The sequence below is a fragment of the Palaemon carinicauda genome, chromosome 26, assembly GCF_036898095.1.
Source record: "Palaemon carinicauda isolate YSFRI2023 chromosome 26, ASM3689809v2, whole genome shotgun sequence".
Lineage (NCBI taxonomy): Eukaryota > Metazoa > Arthropoda > Malacostraca > Decapoda > Palaemonidae > Palaemon > Palaemon carinicauda.
In genome coordinates, this window is record NC_090750.1 from 1,412,345 (window position 1) to 1,419,266 (window position 6,922).

At 41.0% G+C, this 6,922-nt stretch overlaps 2 long non-coding RNA genes across 2 annotated transcripts in view; both read right to left on the reverse strand.

The window, feature by feature from the left end:
- Positions 1-3,184: 3,184 nt before the first annotated feature.
- LOC137620104 (uncharacterized) lies at positions 3,185-5,953 on the reverse strand. Its single transcript, XR_011039981.1, has 4 exons — positions 5,875-5,953; positions 5,625-5,645; positions 3,982-4,014; positions 3,185-3,592 (listed from the first exon to the last, which is right to left on the reverse strand). It is a non-coding gene; the product is annotated as an uncharacterized lncRNA (long non-coding RNA).
- A 149-nt stretch (positions 5,954-6,102) lies between these two features.
- Positions 6,103-6,922, reverse strand: part of LOC137620105 (uncharacterized) — a 4,065-nt gene continuing 3,245 nt past the window's right edge. The window contains exon 4 of the long non-coding RNA XR_011039982.1: positions 6,103-6,225. This is a non-coding gene — a long non-coding RNA (uncharacterized lncRNA). The remainder of the gene's footprint in view (positions 6,226-6,922) is intronic.

Here is a 6,922-nt window from a genome sequence, read left to right on the forward strand (position 1 = left end):
TCGGCAACAGGATTTATTTTCCCAGGGACGTATTGAAGGGTGCAATTGTATTCAGCCACGGCGGAGAGGTGTCGGCGTTGACGGGCAGACCAGGCGTCAGAATGTCGAGTGAAGGCTTGCACCAGAGGCATGTGGTCTGTGCGAATGACGAAGGGCGTACCTTCTAAAAAATGACGAAAGTGACAGACAGCCAAGTGCACCGGCAGCAATTCTCGATCGAAGGTAGAATAACCCGATTCTGTCTTGGACAGTTTTCTGCTGAAGAAGGCCAATGGGCGGCCCGAGCCGTTGACCACCTGCTCGAGTACTGCACCAATAGCGACGTCGCTGGCATCGGAGAGAAGGAGAGGGGCATGTGGGATAGGAAAAGTGAGAGCCGCAGCAGTTGATAGGGCCTTTTTTGCATTGCAGAAGGCTGCTTCTTGAAGGGGACCCCACTTCAGGTCCTTTGGCTTGCCCTTGAGGGAGGCGTAGAGGGGAGCAAGAGTGGCGGCAATGGCTGGCAGAAAACGGTGATAATAGTTGATCATGCCCAAGAATTCCTGCAGAGCTTTGACGGTCGAGGGCACGGGGAAGTCCTGAACGGCTGCTACCTTCTCAGGGAGGGGGTGGACTCCTTCAGGAGTGATGCGGTGCCCTAAGATCGACACTTCGTTGGCGCCAAAGGTACACTTGTCGTACCGGACTACAAGGCCGTTTTGTTGCAGGCGGTCGAGCACGATGCGCAGGTGACGGAGGTGTTCCTCTTTTGAGGAGGAGAACACAAGTATGTCGTCCACATAACATACACAGAAAGGGAGGTCCCCTAAGATGCCATCCATGAGACGTTGAAACGTGGCCCCAGCATTACGAAGGCCAAAACAGGAGTAATTGAAGGTGTATATACCAAACGGAGTGGTGATGGCGGTCTTGGGGATGTCTTCTGGGTTCATAGGCACCTGATAATACCCCTTCAGGAGGTCGAGCGAAGAGAAAACCTTCGCTTTGTGCAGGTAGGAGGTCACGTCGGCAATGTTTGGGAGGGGGTAGTGATCCGGTTCTGTTTGCATGTTCAGGCACCTGTAATCCCGGCACGGACGGAGGGAGCCGTCTTTCTTCAGAACGATGTGTTAGGGTGACGACCATGGGCTGGAGGTCTTTTGGCAAAGGCCCATTTCCTCCATTTCGGCGAACGTCTGTTTGGCGGCTGCCAATCGTTCCGGTGCCAGACGTCTGAATTTTGCGAAGACTGGGGATCCCGTCGTCTTGATATGGTGAAAAATACCGTGCTTGGCAGGAACCGTGGGCGTTTGGTGAAGTTCTGGACGGAAAACTTCTGGGTACGACGTGAGGAGGTGGGCGTAGGCATCCGTGGGTGCGCTGGTGTGGAGAGCGAGGTTAAAGGGGGCGGGTTGAAGAGGTGTCGACAAGTACAAGCCTGCGTTGACCAATCGTCGGTGGGCGACATCAACCAGAAGGTGGAAATGAGAGAGGAAATCCGCACCGAGGATTGGCAATGTGACGTCAGCAATGAGAAACTTCCAATTGAATTTACCGTTTCCGAATGATAATGTGAGGTTCTCGTAACCGTAGGTGGGTATCGCAGATCCGTTGGCAGCTACCAAGCGGACGTCGGCAGATGTAGACAGACTATGTCGTGCCTTGAAGAGTTTCCTTGGCAAAAGAGAACGACAAGCACCCGTGTCTACCAAAAATCGCACGCCCGTTCCTGCATCCTGTAAAAAGAAAAGATTAGAAACACGGGAGGTCACTGCCACGAGCGATGGCCTACTTACACGTTTTTTGGCCACTGACAATCCTTTGCACATTTCTTCGCGGTTGCCCCGAATCTGAAGTGGTAGTAGCAATACTGCGGTGGATGGGAGGTAGTAAGTGGCTGTAGAAGTCGTTGGTTGGGGCGCGAGCGATTGGTGGGTCGTGGGCAGCTTTGTCACTGCTTCGGCACATCACGGGGTAGGCGTGTATGTTCTACGGCATTCATGTCAGCTTCGGTTGTCGTTGGATAGGCATCCTCTTCGTCAGGGGTGGAGGCGTTGATGGAGGTCTTGAAGTGGCTGTCCATAAGGGCTTCGGCTTTGGTCATCAAGTCCTTTATGGGTAAACTATCGACATCGGGTATGGCAGCGCGTATAGGTCCTTGTAAACGGCGTATCCAAAGGGCACGAAGTAGGTTCACCTCACGAGGAGAGCCGTCTGCGGCAGGTTGAAGGCGAGGGATACTGGTCATTTCCCTGAGGGCAAGTGAAGCCCTTTGGTCCCCCAACGGTTTGTGCGAGAGCTGGCGACGGCGAGTACTGCTGCAGAAGGTATGTTTTGAGGGCGTCATACGCTATTGGGGTGTCTCCTTGTTCACAAAGCCAGTCGATATTTCTGGGAAGGTGTCCTCGGGTATCGCCGCGAGAACATAATCTGCTTTGGTGGTTGAGCGACTCACGCCCCTGATGCGAAACTGGACTTCTGCGCGCTGAAACCAAGCAAACGCCTCTCCGCTGGCAAACGATGAAAGTTTGAATGGAGCGGCCGTAGCGCCAACTGCTGTAGAGTCCGCCATAGTACCAACGATGGAGGGGCGAGGGGGTGGGGCTGGAAGGCGGTGGAAGCGAGTCGACTTCTGGGGTCACCAATGTGACGGGCCGAGAGAAAGGTTAGGACTCAAAGGCAGGAAGCAGTCAACTGAGTAGTTTATTATAGAACACTCTCCTTTATATACAAAACCTCGAGGCAACAGGCCTTTTCATGTTCACAAGACAGACAATGTTACAGAGGAAAATCGGAGACATGATTATTCAGGTTCTTTTTAGTGCGAGGGAAGAGCGCAGATACAAGCATAATATATACAAAATAATTTATGTACGATCGTGTGACACACGGTTGGTACAGCAGAAGCAATTCAAACTCTGCAATTATATAACATTCAAACCTGCTGTGCACTCGTTCTTTCGTTTGGTCGTCAGTTTTCAGTTAGTCCTATCCAGGACTACTGGAACGGCTGGTTTCCTGGACCTATTCCATCGTGGAACCCTGCATCCTACAGGACCTACTAGATCTGTTTGTCATATACATTCTTAGGTCTTAAGAGTATCACTCATCGAACTCTGTGTTTATTGTAGAATCAACATTGTCAAAGCACTTGGAAATCAAGAAAGTCTTCAGTCTCCTTTTGAAAACCTTAATATCTTCAGTTTTTCTAAGGATGTCTAGTGGGAGCATTCCATATCTTACATCAAGCTTTTAGTCTATTAAACATAATCAAATACCTTTTTATGATCGTAGAGTCGATGTGCAATAATATTTCTACTTTTGATTTAATTTCTATTTTGTGTTGATGCATATCAAGTGAAATCTTAGAGATTTGAAGTAGGAAAGGGTTCAGAAAAAATAATGGTAAGTTTTACTTTTATTCCATAATCCAACAAAGAACTGTTGCAGAGATTAATAACTCTAAACAATTGGTTTTACAAGGGTAAATTTCAAGCATATTCCCATTTAAGATTTACAATTAAGATACCGAAGATATATTTCCAAAGCTCCTTTTAGACTTGCCTTTCTTCTTTTATTCAATCCTCTATCTTGCTGAACACTTCTCATTAAACTGAAAAAATAAAAACATTTCAAATTCAATATCAATTTAAGTAAACAACTGGACACTCTCACACCTGTCGTCACATAACATCCAATGTACGTTATACCACAGAATAAAATCCAGTATTTGATATCTGATTTCCTCAGAAATATTACTATTGTTCCTTTGGGGAAAATGTTTGATCTTTGTGATTGGGAAAATAAAAGTTCTTTTAAACAACACTAGACAGAACAACATTTAGTTGAGTCTTAAGTTGCCATTGCACAATGAAAAAACTCGGTGATTTTGAACGGAGAATGTGTCCTTCATGTGTGTGCATATCTATGTTTAATTGCATACATTTCAAAATCCAAAACCTTATTTAAGATGCTAAACTATTGGGCAAAAACATATCATACCTTGTTCCAAAGTTTCTCCAGCTTTTCCCACCTCTGCAAAAGATAAGAGAGTATCAATCGAAAGCTTGAAACTGAGTAAATATGAATGACACTTGTGGAAATATTACAGAATATCTAAGATAAGGACAGGGCACAAAAGAATATTCAAATAAAAGAGAATAACATTCGTCATGAGTAATTAACAATAGACAAACTCAGGGACACACTTGAGTTGGAACATCTAAACGTGCTGAAATGGTTTGGTTATCGTCGTGATCACATAAAGTTTACCAGTCATGACCAAATATAATAGATTGCTTTGCTCTGAGAATTTAGTCTGTCTCACACGCTGACCAATCTGCCCTGTCCGGCATTGTGACGACGGAAACTGTTGAATGCACATGTTGTTTTTGTACAAGTTTATAAATGTGCATTTATGTAGGTTACATATGTGTGTGAGTGTGTTCTAAATCTTAAAGGAGATTCGGCTTATACTTTAATGTATTTTACTGACTCGTGGAGCTCGGTTAAATGTTTGGTAAACTAATCCCTCTTATGGCACTCAAATAATCTCTTTTATGGCTTCATTTCTAATCCTGTCCTGCCATTTAACACCCAATATTCTCCCGTGGACTTTGCTCTCAAATCTACAAAATCTGTTGGATACTGTTTCATTGTCATACCACGACTGGTGTCCATACAGTAACACTGATCTCACTAAACTGATATATTACCTGAGTTTTATATATAATTTTCAGGCTATTTTAAATCTTTTCTTAAACCTTAATTCTAATGACCCTGTATTAGAGATCACAGTTCCAAAAGATATTGATTCCAACTTATTAATCCTTTATCATTTAAATAATATTTTATCTTCCATTCCATATTAGGTTCTCATCATTTCTGCCTTTCTTCTATTTATCTTGAGAGTAATCTCAAATGATATTTCGTGCATTTTGGTAAGCAATCTTTGCAAGTTCTATGATGTGCTGCTAATACACACGCACACACATAGACAGTATATATATATATATATATATATATATATATATATATATATATATATATATATATATGTGTGTGTGTGTGTGTGTGTGTGTGTGTGTATGAGAGAGAGAGAGAGAGAGAGAGAGAGAGAGAGAGAGAGAGAGAGAGAGAGAGAGAGAGATTACTTATATGAGTAATAGGCTGAATATCTACTTTTACTCTTTCCTACAATAAATATAGACTGAATTTTTTTTTCATTAGTGTGAACGATTCACAAATGTTGTTATCAGCAATAAATTAAACCTACAATAAAGAGGTTTTGATGCAATTTTCAATCGTAGGTCAAATATTGAGTCGAAATTGATGGATTGTTGAGATTAGTTTGGTGGCTTCTGTTACGTCAGTGGACTCGTATGTTTGATATACAACTGCTTTAAATACTGGTCATGTTTTCATTATCAATCCATTTTCATTGGCTTGATCACGTACTTTGAAATGAAGAATAGTGAGTGTATCTTTACCACAAAAGGACCTTTGTATGTCATTATTTTTTTAATTCGTTCGTCCATTCTTAAGATTTTTGTCAACTGAGAGACAAAGAAACAGAGGTAGACATTACCTACTAATGACTTTGTTAGAAAATACCGAAGCTCTAATAACAAATCACATTAACTTACCTTTACGCAGTTTGGAACCCACTGGAAAAGAAAGAAAAAAATATTAGAATATTTCTCTATAAACATTTTGTTATGGTTTACTTGTTAATTTATGAGATATATACCCAGTTCAATAATAAGAATTTTGGAGAAATTTCCTAGGAATTATCATTGAATTTCACACCTCCCCAGCGACCAAATATCACCGATATTTCACTGAGATCAAATGCATGTAAATAGAAATTAAAAGTTCAATTGCAGAATTACTTACACTCTCCTCAACGCCTCCTTCTCCACCCTCCTCTCCAGCCCCCTCTCCAGCCCCTTCTCCACCCTCCTCTCCAGCCTCCTCTCCACCTACTTCTCCACCCTCCTCTCCAGCCTCCTCTCCACCTACTTCTCCACCCTCCTCTCCAGCCTCCTCTCCACCTACTTCTCCAGCCTCCTCTCCAGCCTCCTCTCCACCTACTTCTCCACCCTCCTCTCCAGCCTCCTCTCCACCTACTTCTCCACCCTCCTCTCCAGCCTCCTCTCCACCTACTTCTCCACCCTCCTCTCCAGCCTCCTCTCCACCTACTTCACCCTCTTCTCCACCCTCCTCACCAACCTGCCGAGCCACTCTCTGAAAAAGGAAAAATGTTCTAGTATCACCGGAAAATCAAGCTGTTGGTGGGTATGATATAATTCATATATATATATATATATATATATATATATATATATATATATATATATATATATATATGTATATATATATATATATATATATATATATATATATATATATATATACATATATATATATATATATATATATATATATGTATATATACATATATATATATATATATATATATATATATATATATATTTATGAATTTACATCGGAAAAACATATATATATATGCACACATAATATTACATATGATATATATATATATATATATATATATATATATATATATATATATATTTATGAATTTACATCGGAAAAACATATATATATATATGCACACATAATATTATATATGATATATGATATATATATATGATATATGATATATATATATATATATATATATATATATATATATATATACATACATATGTATATATACAGTACATATGTATATATACACATATTATATATATATACAGTATATATATATATATATATATATATATATATATATATATATATATATATATATATGGATAAATATCAACACAACATCGTGCTCAAATACAAATAAATTTCTAGTTCAAACTTAGGATCGAACGCTAGCCCCGTCTAAAGCAAGGCCAGGTCGATTCCAACC